Source organism: Microtus ochrogaster, chromosome 16 (genome assembly GCF_000317375.1).
Source record: "Microtus ochrogaster isolate Prairie Vole_2 chromosome 16, MicOch1.0, whole genome shotgun sequence".
In the NCBI taxonomy this organism is placed as follows: Eukaryota; Metazoa; Chordata; class Mammalia; order Rodentia; family Cricetidae; genus Microtus; species Microtus ochrogaster.
Genome location: NC_022018.1, coordinates 7,338,518 through 7,357,285, shown reverse-complemented (window position 1 = coordinate 7,357,285; position 18,768 = coordinate 7,338,518). Strand labels below are relative to the sequence as shown.

At 40.5% G+C, this 18,768-nt stretch overlaps 1 pseudogene; it reads left to right on the top strand.

Moving 5' to 3' along the window:
- The first annotated feature begins 17,815 nt into the window (after positions 1-17,815).
- LOC101994788 lies at positions 17,816-18,528 on the top strand (annotated as a pseudogene).
- Positions 18,529-18,768: the final 240 nt, after the last annotated feature.

Sequence of the window (18,768 nt, the reverse complement as noted above, 5' to 3'; positions counted from 1 at the left end):
GGCAACATTTGTTCAGCCCTCTTTAGGGAGAGTAGCCTGCTGTGGAGATAGCTGTTATAGTTCGCGTGCTTCATCAGAGCAAGGAAATATAGTTTGCTGTGCCTAAACAAATCCTAGCTGCTAATGGGCCAAGAGCCCGTGAATGCGGAGTTAGAATTGTTGTAACACCAGAGAACTCCGGGAGCAAAGGAATTGCACTCTGAAGTCTCATTTATAGGTACATTCCCAGCAAATCAATAACTCAGAGATGTACAGTGAAGGACAAAAATGAGTTGGTTGTAATCTTCAAAGAGTCGGCAGAAAGGAAAAGTAGTAGTGAAAATTAAACTCATTCAAAAGAGCAAAGACACTTGGCTCAAACTTGAGAAGATTCAACAAGGCTGGCAAAAGAATTTGTTATTTCAGAAGAGATGACAGAGGGAAGTAATAGCCTCTGAAATCTGGACATAAAAACTCTACCCAGATGTTTGTCTTCAGACTTTTTTCCCACTGCCTCATTCTTGAGAATGCAAAGCTGTATCCTAAGGTACGCTGATGAATGTACAAACAGGAGGCCCTTAGCCTCCAGTTGCTGAAACCAGTGAGAAAGTGTTGTCTAGATCCCTAGCTAGGCTACTATCCTCAAACAAATCCAATTTAATGCAAAAATGTCATTCACATTTTAACATTCATTTCTTATCTATTATTCAATTTGAACACACTGCTTTTAATATACATCCATTCTGTCCCTGTAAATACTGGCACAGAACAATGCGATCAACTCAGAAAGGACAAAACCCTTTCTAGTTTTCTGTCCTTTCTAGTCAAACATGGATGCATACACACACACACACACACACACACACACACACACACACACACACCCCACAACCAATTTTCAAACATCCCTGCCAGGGTTCAGTAGCTAAAAAATTCCCAAGACATAGCTCTAGGTGATTAGATGATCAAAGATATTTTAAAATATTTGCCTATACTGCCCTCTTGCAGGGACATAAGTCTTGAGGTCAAATTGAGATTTCATTCACAATGAGATAACTGGATCAGCAGGCAAAGGGAAAGGACTGGTCTACTGTGAGAAGGTACAGGGCCACGTAAAATGGCCATCTCATTAATATAATCCATAACACATACAGGTCATATATACCATATATATACTACACACACACACGTATGTGTGTGTGTGTGTGTGTGTGTGTGTGTGTGTGTGTGGTCTATGTTCCATATGTATGACTGATATCTATGAAAATGAAGTGGTAACTTGAAAATGTGCAACAAATGTAGTATATATTACATGTAGAGGAATTTGATTATATTTCATGTATGTACAGATAGAGGAAAGATGGATGATAGGTAGACAGAAAGACAGACTGACAGACAAACAGATGAGTGATATAGGAAAATCTTCAACCTTCTAATGAATAACTTGCATCAGTATTCAGACTGTTAACGGCAGTAAGCACAGACACATACTTATATTATCCATGTGCAACAATCTGTTTTGAACAACCAGCAAAGTTTGCCCAAGTGAAAAGTCCTACATCTACTCATGTATTTCCAAAGCCTGGCTGTTAGGCGTGATGTGAACAGAATGTAAAACACTTGAGTAAGTGGTTTCTCTTACCTCACTCACACAGAGAACAAAGGTTCAAAGGGATGTGTCATCCAACTCCCTATCATACCCTCCATAAAGAGCAAGCAAAGTGACAGCTCAGAAAGATTCACTCAGTGCCCTGCAGGATTTTGCAGTGAATCTGTGGCATATAATTAGAACCTTCCCTGAAGAATCCCAGTGGTTGCTGTGAGCCTCACTCCAACGATTTCACTTTGCCTGTCCTAAAATAAAGGGGAGGGACTAGCAACAGAAAGTAAAGGAGGTATTGGTTCCCACAGAACAGCTAAAATTCACGTCTGTGTCCTTGCTGTGTTCAGTCTTCCTTCCCATACTGATTATATTTTCATATCAATTAATGTCTTTGTTTAATTAATATTTCCTATGTTTAACCACTACCTTTATTAATCTATATATAATCATTTTCATTTGATACAATCATATACATTCCTCCAGATCTATGTTATTGTATGGTCACTGCCTGTGTTGTGTGCCTACACAAACCCACTGTACAACATCAAAGCATGTTCATAGTTTTATTGACATAATTTAAGGTATTTCCCTCATCAAAGAAATAAGGAAAAACAAAGACAAATCTAAACATTAAGAGGCAATTTTAGACCTTTTTCATGAAATAAGGACAGTCTTTTACTGATTGAAAATTGGAATGAAAAATACGGAAACAGGTGTCATGATCAGCTTCCTTGACAAGTAGACTGTATGGCAAAACGTGTCTGTGTGACACACTCTGTCTCAGGAGAAGTGCCTGTGTGACACTTTTCATCTCAGTCTCCTGTGAGGGCAGTGCAATAGCAACAAGGCAGATACTGGCTGATTCTCAGACAATTTGTGAGATGCTGGAATCAGGTGGTCTTTGGAGATGGCCTAGACTGACAAAGGGGCTGTGTCCTTATACCCTTGACTTGACCATTCATGGTTTGTGGGCCACCTCTGAGAGTAAATTGAACCCCAGCAGGGAATCTGCTTTCATGAGGGCAGTGTCTCAGTAAGGGATGAAATCAACTTAATCCATTGGATATTCAAACAGTTCAGAAAATACAGGTCTCAAGCTTAAAAAGGAATCTGGTTGGTGCTAGGATACCACAACTTGAGTTTTCTGAGTCCATCTCATGTTTTATGAGAACCATAAGTAGCTCCAATTATGAGCTCACTCTTCTGATAAGCATCTCTTGTAACCTCAGTGATTATTCCTTCATGCCCTCTGACTTCTTAGGTCAGTGGGTTAACCATAGTCCATCTTTCTATGCAGGAAGCACTCTCCATTACTTGGTAGAGAGTTTTGGAATATAATGTGTGAAAAGAGAATGGACTCCTTTGTCTACAAACTGAAAATGATAATATCACTGACCTCATGGGGTATGCAGTATAACTTATGTGTGCAAAGATCGTCAAACTGTGTCTGCCACACCGTTAGTTTCTACCAGTGTTATTACTTTTGGAACATACTATGGGTTCAATACGCATTCATGGTTACTGTTGCTTATCCAGAATTTGCTTTGAAAACCAAATCAGTAGCTTGCCTTGTGTTCTAACATTTTCGAGTACTGTGATGGATTTCCAACCCACATCCTTTCGCTTGAGCCATACTCTCACACTGCCATTTGATTGGCTTTCAGGCCATTAAGAAATTAATTTTTTTGTGTGAACTTGTTTTCATTCTGAAAAGATTTCTAGATATTTTTGTTGTCATTATTTGTAATAGTTTCTATTTTGTTTGTCTTGAGACAAAGCCTCATTTTATACTTTGGGCTGGTCTTGAGATTGTGTGCTGGGATTGAAGTTGTGCGCACCCACCATGTCTACTTAGAATACAGGATTTAAATAGACAGCATTGCTTCTGGGAAGAGCAGAAATGGCACCAAAGGACAGTGTCCATTGCAACCACCAGAGCTGTCAGTTGTCTCCCAGCATTTAGTGACTTGATGAATCGACTGGACTCAGCATGCAATCTAATCAGATATCCAGATTATAAATTGCCAAATTCATGTCACCAGAAAACTGGTTAACAACTATGTGAGTATATTGTTTCAACTATACAATCCCACCACTCAGGAGGGTGAAGTGGAAGATTGGGAGTTCTCAGTCACTCTAGGCTACATAGTGAGAACTTGCCTCAAACAAACAAAATAGCTAACATAGATAACATTATGGCTGGGCATTAATGTTGTTGTGTGGGACTAGAATAATATTTCTTGAGTAAGTGACTGTAGGTAAAAGCAAAGCAAAACAACAATGAAAACCAAGGCCCTCATCACTCATTTATATTTTGAAGCAGGCGCAGAACTTTCTGCAGACATCCTTGACTACATCACAATATAAGTGACTCCACACTGAGTCAGCACCCTTAGGTTTCCTGAGAAGGCACTAGCCTTCCTTGAATGGTATGCAGGCTCATGGAATGTCTGTCATTACCTGAGTCCTTCCAAGTCTATATCCAGTCGTCTGCCTTAAGCTAGGGCTTGTGGATTTCTTCTTCTTACAAAACCCTCAGGAGAGAACTATATCCAAAAAATGTTTGAGTGACATTGGCTTCTTCAGTCCTCACAGCTGGTGTTCTTCATTTATTAGGAAGAACTTCAGGGAATATGTGAGCACTATAAAATTAGCAAGTGCATGTGGTGTTATGTCTGATTGCCTGTTTTTCTTGAGATGCAGTTTAATAATTTTGATAAGATTACTGAAGAGCTTTAACATGGGCAGGTCTTTAAGCTGGTTCAGGCCAATCCAAACTTAGATTGCTGGAGCTTATATCTGATGCTGCCACTTATTAACTGAGTGACCTTACTTATTTTCAGAAGCGTTAAGCTCTGGATCTGTAAGTAGTGTTAACAAGAGTCCCTACTTCTGCAGCTTTTTAATCAGACTGAATGCCACTGACCTTCATCAAGGGTTGATACAAAGTCCAATCAGATGGGGAAGTGATGACAATGTCTGTTATCATATATATTCATCTTTAGGGACTTCTATAGGGGAAATCTTAGCAGGAAAGGATTCAGAAAACATATCAGAGTGTCCCACAGAGACGAGGTGTCTCAGGAAGAATGTGGGCCCTGAGAAGTTGAGCACTGTATGATGATCAGCTTCAGCATTTCAAAATCTTCCACCTGTCCCTTGTGTGATAATGTTGTCAGGTATGTTTTCTCCTTGCTCCTGTGTCTTTTTTTTATTTGATCTTGATGTAATTTGTGATCTTTTGTGGAACACCTTGAATCCACTGAAGAATAAATCCATTAATACATAAACAGAAGAACAAATCCATACAGTATGGATTAGTGCTCTGTTGCCTATTATGTTTGTAAAACTTGTTCTGCTTTACAGATGCTCTCCCCGTTGTTTAAATGAGTTTAGATCCTCTATTGTTGAGAAGATGTGAGCGAGTAGGGTAGGGATTTTCATGTGCTGTAAATAGATAATGAAGCAATCAAGACATTTTGAAGAAGCCCGATGGTGATCTCAACACAAACAAAATTGCAGTCAAAAATACATTAAACAAAGAGAAAGAAATTACTTTAGAACCCATCCTGTTTATATCCTAGGAAGGCATTTCTTGGAGGGCTAACATATGCATAAAACTCTTCTGTAGTTTAAATCTGAGTTTCCAGAAAGGGTTCAGGGGCCTCGAATTCCCTGAAGTGAAATGCCAGCTGTGAGAGGTCTTTCAGCAGATCCTTCCTCCTTCTTATGTTCATCCACTGGCCTTTTAAACACAACTGTGAGTCTTCATAAGTCACAAGAATTCTACAGAAATTCCCTATGAAAATCAGAATCACAGTAGTTGGTCCTGAATCATAAAAGATCTACTAAAGGTAGCCAGGATTTTTTTCTTTCCTCATAACCCGGTGATGGCAAAAACATTTTAATGTCTCCGTGCTTCCTACGACCATAGCCTGATCTGCAATACTCTCAGAGCAGAGGAATCCTGGAACAGACTGAGCCGTGATAAAATGCCTAGCAATTACAATAGGAACAGCATCCATCTGTGTTGTCCTTCACAGTTTGTGATGTGTTTTCATAAATATTATTTTGCACAATCCTAATAAAAATCCCAATTTCAAAGCCTACACTTTATTGCTGGTTTATAAAGTTTGTTGGGAATGAAATATTTCCTCCCAAAATTTTTAAAGTTGAAAGCTAACCGCCAGTACCTCAGAATTTGACATTGTTTAGAGATATGTCTTTAGAGGTAGTTGAGTTCAAATGAGCTCATTTGGGTGGACCCCAATCTAACACAACTAGCACTCTTACAGAAGATGAGTTAAACAGGGGCACAGAAAAACAACTGTAGGACTATAAAGGAAAACTGGAATGATCAAAGATGGTCAGCATGCCAGAAGCTAAGAGAGACAATAGCACCCTGAGAGGCCATCTTGACTGTGTACCTATGAGAACGATGAGACAGTATGTCTCTACTTTCTACCCTACAGTGTGGTATATTATTAAAGCAGCCCTAGAAAACTAATACAAAAGACCATTGTGGTCTAGTACTTCTTCCTCTGACATTTTCTCTTATTCCTCCTTCCAAGGGACTACACACTCCAGCCAAAATGTATCCTACACAGGAGACTGTCTCCTAAGAGTTTGTTGTTAGCTGTTGGGGGTATAAAGAAATACAAGGAGAGGCTTCTGTGACAACATTCTTTGCACATTTCTGAGTCCAAAGGAGTCAAATGTTTTCATGAGATACCTAAGGACCTTTAGGTAGCCTTTCACTAATGCTACTCTGAAGATTTTTTATTTGGTTCCTAGAAGAAAAAAAATGTTAAAATAAAGTGGGATTTAGTGTCTTTAGATATACATTTTTGGGACATGTGTCTTGTTCCTTTCATTTCGTACAGGAGAGGGGAAGTGAGAGGGAGAGAGATGGAGATAGCATGTGGACATCAGAGGACAGCCGCTGGGAGCCACCTCTCCTGTGACTGTGTGGTTTCCTGTGACAGAATTCAAGCCACCAGGCTTGCCTGAAAAGCACACTTACCTGCTCAACTATCACTATGTTTTGAATTGTCTTTAAAAATACCCTGAAGGATAGGCTCCAAGGGTTGATAGCTCCTTTCCCAATCAAATCTTATGGGTGATGAGAACAGGTGGCACTGGATAAGCACTCAGCACATGACTGCTGTGATGCTTCCTCCTGCCTCTATTTTTGTGTGTGTTTGTTTGCTTTAAGTACTATACCCCCTAGAGGATTAGAAGGTAGAAGTTCTATGCTATACCTCCCGCACAGCAGAGGTTTGTGCTCTCCCTTGGTTTTGGCAGATGCTATTATCACCTGACATGTGATATAGAATGTGGAATGCTGGTTCTCAGACCTTAGGGCTCCTTCTCCTCTTTAAATTCTGATTCCTTTCTTTGGTGAATTGTCTTTCACATTATACAGAGACCATTATTATAAGGAAAAGATCAAGCAATTAATAAAGGAATGAATTGAAGAGCATCCTGTTTAACCTGTGGCTATAGAACTGAATTAATAAACTCTCAGAATTTTGCAGATAGCAGAAACTCTAAGGATCCTCTATCAGGTCACATTTGAGTCTGAATCTCCTTCAGCAATTCATGAGGCCAAAGACACATGCTGTTCAAGCTTTTGTGTAATCTATACTTGTTTTCTATTTCAGAAAACCAGAGACTAAATTTTTGATGCGAAGCATTCTTTGGAATTAGACAGATTAGCTATATGTATTTGAACAAGTTGTTTAATCTCTTAAAAGTGTAGCATTCTATTCTCTACATTAGCAATACCTTTAGGTGGCTGTAGTTAGATAATGGACAATAAAATAGTTTCCAGGGTGCATGAGACATATCAGTTTTCAACAGAGACAGCTATAACATCATACCGAGGCACAGGCCCAATACCTCTATGACTGAACGAACACAATGGACTCGCCTCTTGGTGACCACAAAGCCAAAGTAAGTGCAACCAGTAAGTAAGAATAAAGAAACTAGTGTTACCTGCAATAGGAGTGAGCTGTTTCCAAAGGAAACCTATGCATATCCTTATATGAAAGTACTTTAGCAGTTTATTTCTGAGAATGTTCAGTTGAGAACATGGTTCAAGAAGAAAGATAATAGATGCATTTCAGGGCATGGAACACAGGGTAAAGTTAAATGCTGAACCGGGGTGCCTCTGAACATGCTCAGTCTGTACCATGATGCTTTAACTGAAGAAAATAAAAGACACATTGAAGTGTGTTAATGGGTGGAAATTGTCCAGGGTCTTCTGGAAAGGGCAGGATCCCTGGATTCATAAACTCACTCTAGCTGTGGTTGCCTGAGCAAGTTCCGCAAAAGATCAAATCAGCCAACATTCTAGCATGGAAAAGAAAAGAAGTCACGAACCCCCTCCAGCTGAGGAGCTGTTGATAGTTGATGACTTCTGAAAGAGATAGAGAGTCAGGTTTGTTTGTTTGTTTGTTTGTTTGTTTGTTTGTTTGTTTTTATGGGAGTACCCCTGGTACATGGACCACACTTCAGTATATGGCCCCACAACCATGACACACTCCAGTACATGGGCAGCAAAAGTGGACTTGATGGGTTATTTAAAAACAGTTGAAAATAAAATAAAAACTATTAATAAATGAAGTTAGAATTGGGTTGTCTAGAAGGGGTTAGATCTTGGAGCAGTTGGGGAGGAGTTGAAAGTAAATATTATCAAAATACATTTATGAAAATCTCAAGGAATTAGTAAATATTTTTAAAGTGAACAGAAGTGAACAAGCAAAAAAAAATCAAACAAACTAAATATAAGTGTTTGTCTTTAAAGATGCTTACCTACCTTAGTGGCTAGTATCTCATGCCTAAAAACCATTACCATGTCTGCTTGGATCCCTTAGAGCCAAGGCCATTTCCCTAATATACAGAATAGAGATGTTCAGGAAACCTAATTTTGTTCTAAAATGTGACCAAATAAAACCCAAAGCTTGTATTACACATGAAATTGGATGCGGGATTTCCCTTTGTATCCTGTGATTTATTAACATTAGTTAATAAAGAAACTACTTTGGCCTATGGCAGGGCAGAATAGAGCTAGGTGGGGAAAATTAAACCAAATGTAGGGAGAAAGGAGGCAGAGTCAGGTAGATTCTATGTAACTGCTGAAGGAGAAAGATGCTAGAAACTTTCTGGTAAGCCACAGCCTCATGGCAACACACAGATTAATAGAAATGGATTAATTTAAAAGATAAGAGCTAAGTAGGAATACACCTAAGCCATTGGCCAAGCTGTGTTGTAATTAACACAGAACAGTCTTCACTGACATGAAATGCTCACAGCTGTTAACAAATATAAAGTCCCTCTGAAAACGGATTATTGCAGTTTTATCAGCTAAATGAAACCACAAGCAAACAGCGTTTTCTGCTTTTATAAGCAAAGGCCTGAGGACTGTTCTCCCTTAGAGAACATGAGTGGTCTTAGTAGTCCTTTGCTCTTAGACGTAGGTGGAAAGTTAAACAGCTGTATTGGCTTCCCTCCTAACCAACCTAGCTTATCAGTCCAGTCATTGCACGATGATTCTTAGACCCAAAGTAAACATACTCCATAAGCGTAAAGGTATTTCCCCAAACACTGAATTCCTTCTGAGCAGTGACAATGAAGTAAGCAATCACAATCAGCTCAGAAGGACAGAGGACAGATGAACACTTCAAGGAGGAATCTGGCAAGAGTTGATAAGGCACAGCCTCGTTCTTGGCACTATTCTCTCTAAATGAACAGCAAATAAAAGCAACTTAGGAGTGAACATTCAGAAGATCTAAAATGTCTGCTCTTTGGCTGTGTGAGGGTTCAGATTGAAGAGGATTTGAAAGTCCACTCATTTCATCTTACCCAGCTGTTACAGACTTTGAAAAGCAATGATTTCAAAACAATAGTCAAAATACTCTTGATGAATGACTATTAAAAATTCATTTCCCTTCATTTGAGCTATGGGATGGAAGGTTCAAACAAAACCATCTTCTCTGTTCTTAAAGTGCTTTTCCCGAGAGAAGACTAAATTACCCCTGATGGATTTGCATCAGCAACTCAAGGTACGGCTTGGTGTTGTCTGTTCCCTGCTTGGGAGGCAGGTCAAGGAGAGAAAACTGCAGTGGTGACCACAGCAACACTACACAGACAGTTTATGTGCAACATTGTACACAGTTAGCAACTTTCAGCATGTTTCATGCAGCAGAGTGATGGGCAAGGCATTGTGGCTAAGAACATGGTCAGTATGCCTGAATGTAGCTGAAGGTTTCTTGTGTTTCCATAGTGAAAACTGTCCAGGAAGAATAAATGTCATAAATGGGGAAAAAAAGGAGGATGGAAAGATGAAGGAAGACACATACAGAAATATTGCTTCTGAGATCACATAGACACCCTTGGCCATTAAGTGTTAGAGTCATGGACTTGGTGAGCCATAGGCAAATGTACCAGGCATATTTGCTGCTACTTGGGGTCGCCTAGCGATGCCATCTGCAGCTGTTTGAGCATGAGTGGAGCTGAGGTCTCCAGGATCTCCTGACTTTGGTGCGGTTCTCCTGTGGCCACAGTGACCATGAGAATGAAGGAAAGAAATCACACAACCAATAACTATAAGAAAACTCTCCACACCCTGTACTCACCCCTTTCATGAGATCAGGAGTATAAATGACCTTTCCCGGTCAATATTATCCTTCCTCCCACACAGGAAGTCAAACTTCCTGTAAAATAACTAAACTTACACACATACTGTAAGTCCATATGAAAACCAGAATGACCCATGTCTCAGACACAAAACAAGTCACTCTTGAGAAAGGATTCTGTAGAACAAGAGTATGGTTACAAAGAGAAAAATGAGGCAATATTTTATTAATAATTGTCTAGATCTATTTATTGTTATAAGAATATATTCTTCACAGTACAGAAGAACTCCCTCTAAATCTGTTTCTTTTCTTTTTCTGGTATGTTTTGATTGTGAGTCTAGTCATTTTTCCAGTCCTCATTCCTCTCTCTCTCTCTCTCTCTCTCTCTCTCTCTCTCTCTCTCTCTCTTCACTGTGTAACTTAGGTTGGCCTTGAACTCACAATCTTCTTGCCTCACTCTCCTGTGTACTGGATTAGAGTCCTACATCAGCATACTGAAGCACCAATGTAGTTTTTTTGTTGTTGTTGTTTTTCGAGACAGGGTTTCTCTGTGGTTTTGGAGCCTGTACTGGAACTAGCTCTTGTAGACCAGGCTGGTCTCGAACTCACAGAGATCAGCCTGCCTCTGCCTCCCGAGTGCTGGGATTAAAGGCATGCGCCACCACCGCCCGGCCAACCACTGTAGTTTTAAATAGCAGTTTTCTGTAGGCACCTGAGGCACAGGTTGGTTATGGAAGCATGATGCACATGCAGTCATTCTAGAACTGCTGCAGCAGAGAGTGAGAAGGTTCGTACTTTACTGACCCCACTGGACAGTTCAGTGTTTGTTTGGTCCTCCAGTGTCCTGGTTTGTACAGATAAAACATATCATAAAATGATCACTTAAAGCCAGCTTCCATTTAATTTGTTTCTAAGGCATTTATCCCTTTTCGAGAGGAAGGTCTTGAAGTCTTCCACGGACATCGATATTTTTCCCAGATAGAATGTGATTTAGGTGAGGCTCAAATTACAAATCAAAAGAAAGTCTGGTAGCAGGCTTCCTATATACAAGATTGGAAACATAAATTACCCTGCATTAGGTCAGTCTCTGGATAACAAAAGTGAAAAATCAGCTTTATTGTGTGAAGGAACAATACAGCATTGCTGAAGTTGGCCACTATAATCCTAACCCTCATTATGATATTCACCTTTGATAACACCATTGACACCATGATATAACCATCAATCACCTTGTAAAACTCAACAACAAAAGATGTATTTTCCCATATTTCTGGTGATGCAGTTTTACATTCTGGGGGACAATTCCCAGAAATTCCTAGAGTACCCCCTGGCAAAACTCTCTTTTACTAAAAAGTGGTACTCACCCTGTGAACCAGTGTTCACAAACCTGGAGGCCTAACTGGATAAACTGATGACTAGGAATTTAACTCTTTATAGTTATGATAATGTTGGGTTTTGTTAGCATCAACTCTTGCCCCCACTTTTTAAAATTCTCTACATAATTCAGGGCATCTGTAATTTGTTGCAAAAGAATACAATGTAATACGGCCAGAGGGAATTGGTGGAATTTGAAGGCAGGCCATACATTGTTGGTTGTCAAGGCTAAGAGATATGTACCTGGGGGTTATTATATTCTCTCCATTTTGTGTAGCTTTGAGCTTTCTTCTACTTACTTCTTTCTTCATTTAAAAATATTCTAAGTTTCATTTTATTGTTTTCATACATGAGCTCATCATTACTTCTGCCCTTCCCTCCTCCAAGTTCTCCTATCTCCAACTCCTCCTTCCCAAATCAGGATCTCCTTCTTCAAAGATGATGATAGAAAGTCAAAAGTTGTGGGTTGACAGTGTAGCTGAGTGAACAGAGTGCTTGCCTAGCATGCACAAATCTTGACAACGACTCCCTAGAACTGCATATACTAAACGTGGCAATCTATAGTGGAATTCCAGCACTTGAGATGTAGAGGAAGGGGGATCAGAAATCTAAGGTTCGCCTTGGCTACGTGGTGATTTCAAGGTCAGCACGGGACACATGAGATCCTTTCAGAAAGAAAATCAAAAGTTGCCAGTGCTGTAAGAACCAGCAGCCTCAGCTAATAACAACTAGTCATGCTCACGCAAGCAACACTAATTAAATTCAGTGAGCCATAAGAAAAGACATGAATGTAGGGGGGGGGGCTTGCTTGGTGGGCAGGGAGAAAAGATAAGAGATAATAATGGGAAGATTATCATCAAAGTTCACGTAATACGTGCATGAAAATTGAGAGAGAATAAATAAATTTAAAGAAAAATAATCACAACCCTCTAATATTCACGACATACATTGGCCCATTGCAATAAGCATATAGAAACTAAAATAACCCACTCTCTTCTGCATGTGTTTAACAACCAGAGAAAAAGAGATAAGAAAAAAATTCCCATTTATCCTCAAAGTTTTATTAAGAAAAATAGAGATGTGAAGGGGGATTTGCCTTACATTGATAATGGAGAGTACAGTGACCCTTTCACACAGCAGAGCGACTTATAAAAATGGTCCTTTGTGACCTGCAGCTCATCTTTGAAGGTCACTGAGCCCTAAGACCATCGAAGCCTCAAATAAAATCTTGAGAATAGAAATAATCAGATAGCTATATCAAAAATGTGTCATTGAGGATTTTAATCATGAGAGGGCAAGATATGGGTATTTTATCTTATGTCCTTTTGGGTTTCTCCATGGCCCTGTAGAAGCCCCACTCAAGAGAGTTTGCTGACATGCAGTGGCTGTAACAACCAGTCTGCAAATGAGCACTGTCAGGAAACTGCTCTCCCAGAAATGTGCACACCTAATCACTCTCAATAACACATATCAAAATCCCATCAGAGGGCAAATCGTCTGTCACAATCTATCACATGACCCTTCATTAATTAGCTGAAAGTTTTATATCAGGGAGGAGGGGAAGCGAAGAAGAATGTCACTGTGGATGCTGGCCAAAGGACATGTGGAGCCCTGCAGAGTTTCCCTGGAAAATGTAGGCCTGGACTAGGGAAGTGGATGGGGTTTAGAACTCAGACAGCAGTGCTGCTTTTATCTCAACAGGCTGGGTGACTTGCGGAGGGCACGGCCCCCACCAGACGCCCCTCAGTCTCTTTAACAGTCCCAGGCTTGTGAGTGCTGGGGAGGAAGTGTTCTCCAACAACACAGAAATCCTGTGCTTCTCCTATTGGACTTCCTACAAGTGTTAAGAAAGCGATCTTAATATTTTTCAAATAAAAAATATTTTAAAAGAAGACTTACTGGGGACAAAATGATAAACCTCTAACAGCTGACACATAAACAATCCTACCAAATGGATTACAATAGATTAATATCTTGACAATTATTTGTTTAAGCAATCAATTTAGAGAAGCAACGTCAGACAGGGAGGGCCATTAGCCACACACTATGCAAATGCAACCATGGATTTGACACTTGGGTCATGTGAGAGATTTCTGCTAATCTTGTCTCCTCACAGACACTTACAGTTCAGCTGGGTATCCTGGTGCCTTTCATCTGTGAGCCTCTTCGCCCTTTCCTCCCGAGCATCACCCTTCACTCTCAAGTGTGGGTGAGAACTTGTCTGCATCACTGTATTTGCTTGCCTGGCCTGTCATTGTGAGGTCCTGCTTGGTCCTCCTGGCTGTCAGAATTCTTATATGTTTTACGTCTCTAATGCCCAGCCTAGTTTCAGACATAGATGATAACTCATATTTATTTAAAACCACATGACACTAATCTTTTAGGATTTTATATCCCTCTATTTCAAAAAATGTCTTTCCTCTTATCAAACTCTATGTAGATAGTCTCTGATTTAAAATCACTCAACTTGAAGCTTCGCAGTTTTATTACAGCACAGATGTAATATTCATCCAGTAAAAAACCCACTCTGATGTCTACATTTTGATAGTTTTCCCTTAGTAATGTGTAATGTGGTACCATGCTGTAATGCCTAACTGAAAATTTAAAGTAGCCTAGGTCAAGGTATGGTTTCTGATACTTTAAATATCATGAATGATTTTATTTATTTAAGAGATTATGTTTATTTGTGTGTAGTGGGGAAGAATGCACCATATGTGTTGCCCTACACTGGTGCAGGGAACCAAACTCAGAGCCTCTGGAAGAACAGACAGGTTCTTAGCCACTCTCCATCTCTCCAGCCTCTCGAATAAACTGTAGACTTACAATTTTTCACCTTATAATGCATTTATAAGGCTGTCACCCTAACCCCCACTTAAGTTAAGAGACACCTTCCTTCACATCACCCCAGAGAACAAAGGAGATTGGCAAGCACTCCGAATTTGAGATAATACATAAAGGGGAGAAAATATTGTTTCTCTAACTATGTTAGAAAAGTCATTCTATTTGAATTTCTGCAGGACCGCTTATGATGCAAAAACCAATTTGAGTATCTAAGTAGAAAAATTAAATGCTACCTAAAGGAAAGATCATGGTATTAAACTTTCACATTTGTAAATGCCTATAAAACAGAAAGCATGGCTTCTGTTTCCCATCGCCACCTTCACCCTTCTCTGGAGAAGACCTGTGAGGAGCACAGGGCGATTGCTGTCATGGTCGGTAAAGGTTAAGCTTTGATGACTGGAAAATACTCTTTCTCTACAGGAAATGAGCCCTTGGAAAGTCTCTTGTGAAACACAGCATCAGCCTGTGTCCTGTTGGGGTTTCAGAATGTGAAAGAGTCTGCTGATCGCAGCACTCCCTGGGGTCTCTGACTGAGCACAGTGAACGTTTTTCAGTCCTTTTCTCGACTCTGTGAGCTCTCTGGCCAGACCTGCCTCCACTCCCGTCTCCACGTGAAATGGATAGAGCTGCAGTTATGAGAGTTAAATGTCACTGTTCTAACTAATATTCTCTTGAGTACTATGGAATAAAATTTAAGAGTTGGAAAAGTAGAAATGGTTACTTGGTGGTTGTCAAAACTGTGAGACAGGTAAGATAAGCACAGTAAGATTAAAATAACGTATGTCTAAAGAATTGAAGTTTAAACTGACAGAGTCACAACAGTTCTCAGAGTGAGCTATCGAAACTGAGTTGTTTATTTAATCAGCTTTGAGTTTTATTCTTGGATTTACATCCCTCCTCTATCTGGAATGTTCTTGTCTCCAACCTCCCTTCCATCTAATATTATGTCTTTTACCTATATTATATAAATTTTCCATTTCCTCAAGGCCTGTGGCAAGTATGGTTGATATCATTTTAGAATCTTACAGCTACAGAAATCTTCACTTCTTTCCAGAACCCTAATAAGAAATTAACATAGTAAAAATGGCAATATTACCAAATGCAATATACAGATTCAGGGCAATGCCCATCAAAATCCTAGCAAAATTTTTCAAAGACCTTGAAAGACTGGTACTCAGCTTCATATGGAAAAGCAAAAAACCTAGGATAGCCAAAACAATCCTGTACAATAAAGGAACTTCTGGAGGCATCACAATCCCTGACTTCAAACTCTACTATAGAGCTATGGTACTGAAAGCAGCCTGGTATTGGCATAAAAAAAGACAGGAGGACCAATAGAACCAAATAGAATACCCGAATATTAATCCACACCCCTTCAAACATCTGATTTTTGACAAAGAAGCAAAAAATATCAAATGGAAAAAAGAAAGCATATTTAAAAAATGGTGCTGGCACAACTAGATATCAACTTGTAGTAGAATGAAAATAGACCCATATCTATCACCATGCACAAAACTCAAGTCCAAAATGCATCAAAGACTACAACATAAAGCTAGCCACACTGAACCTTATATAAGAGAAACTGGGTAGTACATTCGAATGCATTGGCACAGGAGACCACTTCCTAAATATAAACCTACCAGCACAGACACTGAGAGGAACAATTAATAAAAGGGACTTCCTGAAACTGAAAAGCTTCTGTACAGCTAAGGATGAGGTCAACAAGACAAAATGACAGCCTACAGAATGGGAAAAGATCTTCATTAACACCACATCAGACAGAGGTCTGATCTCCAAAATATACAAAGAGCTCAAGAAATTGGTCATCAAAAGAACACATAATCTAATTTTTAAAAATGGAATACAGACCTAAACAGAGAACTCTCAACAGAGGAATCTAAAATGGCTGAAAGACACTTAAGGAAATGTTCAACATCCTTAATCATCAGAGAAATGCAAATAAAACAACTCTGAGATTCCATCTTCCACCTGTAAGAATGGCCAAGATCAAAAATACTGATGACAACTTACGCTGAAGAGGTTTTGGGGAAAGGGGAATACTTCTGCATTGCTGGTGCGAATGCAAGCTGGTACAACCCCTTTGGATGTCAGTGTGGCGACTTCTCAGAAAATTAGGAAACAACCTTCCTCAAGACCCAGTAATACCACTTTTGGATGCTCAATCATGCCACAAGGACATGTGCTCAACTATGTTCATAGCAGCATTGTTTGTCATAGCCAGAACCTGGAAACAACCTAAATGCCCCTTGACCAAAGAATGGATAAGGCAAATGTGGTACATTTACACAATGTAGTACTACACAGAAAAACAAAACAAAAACACCCGACATCTTGAATTTTGCAGGAAAATGGATGAAGCTAAAAACATTATTTTGAGTGAGGTAATCCAGACACAGAAAGACAATTATCACATGTACTCACTCATAGGTGGTTTTTAAACATAAAGCAAAGAAAGCCAACCTACAAACCACAATCCCAAAGAACATAGACAATGAGGATACTAAGAGAGAATTAAATAGATCTAACCTACATGGGAAGTAGAGAAAGACAAGATCTCCTGAGTAAATTGGGAGCATGGGGACCTTGGGGAAAGGTTGAAGGGAAGAGGGGAGCGGCAGGGAGGGGAGCAGTGAAAAATGTAGAGCTCAATAAAAATCAATAAAAAAAAATTTGGAGTGTGGGCCTGAGCCCACTGCTGGGCGACTTGGATGTATCACTGTAATGTATACCATTCCCCAGAGCCAGACCTATACCTGAGCTACTGCTGGAAGAGGAGGTGGTCTTACAGTTGGGAGCATGAAATTGACTACCATACCCATCCCAAAGGAAGCCTCCCCCAAGGAGATCATGGTCCAGAAGCCATGACTGCCTACCCTATTAGCGAAGATAGTACGAACACCGGGACAGTGATGCATATTGGTGTGAAGAGCAGAGTCCATCCTTTGGAGAGGTCAGTTATGGTCTTCACGTTTCCCAACATCTGAGATGGTCAAGAGAGAGAGGACCATACTGTACCTGTAAGCAGGCCCACCACTGTCACAAATGCCATACCAGGTCTTGTAGCACTGTCTCCTCGAGAAGCCAACAGTAAGTGTAGTAGACAGAGTGTGGAAAATGACAAGGATGGATACCTGGTGTCCTGCATCTGCAATTGGCTCCAAGAGCAATATGAGATCATGCGGAACCTGGACAAAGTTACCTTTAGCAAGGTGGTGAAGTGCTTGGACCATGCCAGAGGTCACAGACTGCCCTGAAGATCATACGTTATGTGTGCAAGTACTGGGATGCTGCCTGTCTAGAAATTAATGTTCTTAAGAAAATAAAAAATGACAAAGAGAATAAGTTCCTGTGTATTCTGATGTCTGACTGGTTCAACATCTGTGGTCCTATGTGCATCACCTTTGAGCTCCTTGGTAAGAACATTTTTGAGTTCCTGAAGGAGAACAACTTCCAGCCTTACCCCCTACCACAAGTCTGGCAACATGACCTACCAGCTCTGCCATGCCCTTTGATTTCTACATGAGAACCAGCTGACACACATGGACTTGAAGCCAGAGAACATGTTTGAAGCCCTTGCAAATAGCACAAGAGCTGTGAGGAGAAGCCAGGGAAGAACACCAGCATCTGTGCGGCAGACATTGGCAGCGCCATATTTGACTGCGAACAGCACACCACCATTGTGGCTACCCATCACTATTCCCTCCTGAGGTGATCCTTGAGCTGGGTTGGGCACAGCCCTGTGATGTTTGGCTGCATTCTCTTCGAGTACCTACCATAGCCTTACACTCTTCCAGACCCATGAAAACAGAGAGCGCTTGGTTATGATGAAGATCCTAGGGCCCATCCCATCACACATGATCCACCGTACCAGGAAGCAGAACTATTTCTACAAAGGGGGCCTGGTTTGGGATGAGAACAGCTCTAATGGGTGGTAGGAATGTGAAGGAGAACAGCAAACCTCAGAAGAGTTACATGCTCCAGGACTCCCTAGAGCATGTGCAGCTGTTTGACCTGATGAGGAGGATGTTAAAATTCAACCCTGCTCAGTGCATCCCTTCTTTGCTGACCTGACACCTGAGGAGCTGTTCTCCACAGCAGCTATAACCCAAGCAGATGACAAGTGAAGACCAGCAAACAAGGAGTTGGAGAGCTGGACTGGGCTGCTGACCCCTTTTCTCCAGCCTCTCCCACTGGTGTCTGAGCTGAAGGAACTGATGAACAGTGCAATGGGAAGGAAGACAAGGAGCTTGCAAGGGATGGGGGAGGTGTGGTGCCCAGCTGCCGGAAAGCACAGATTGGACTCAAGCTATT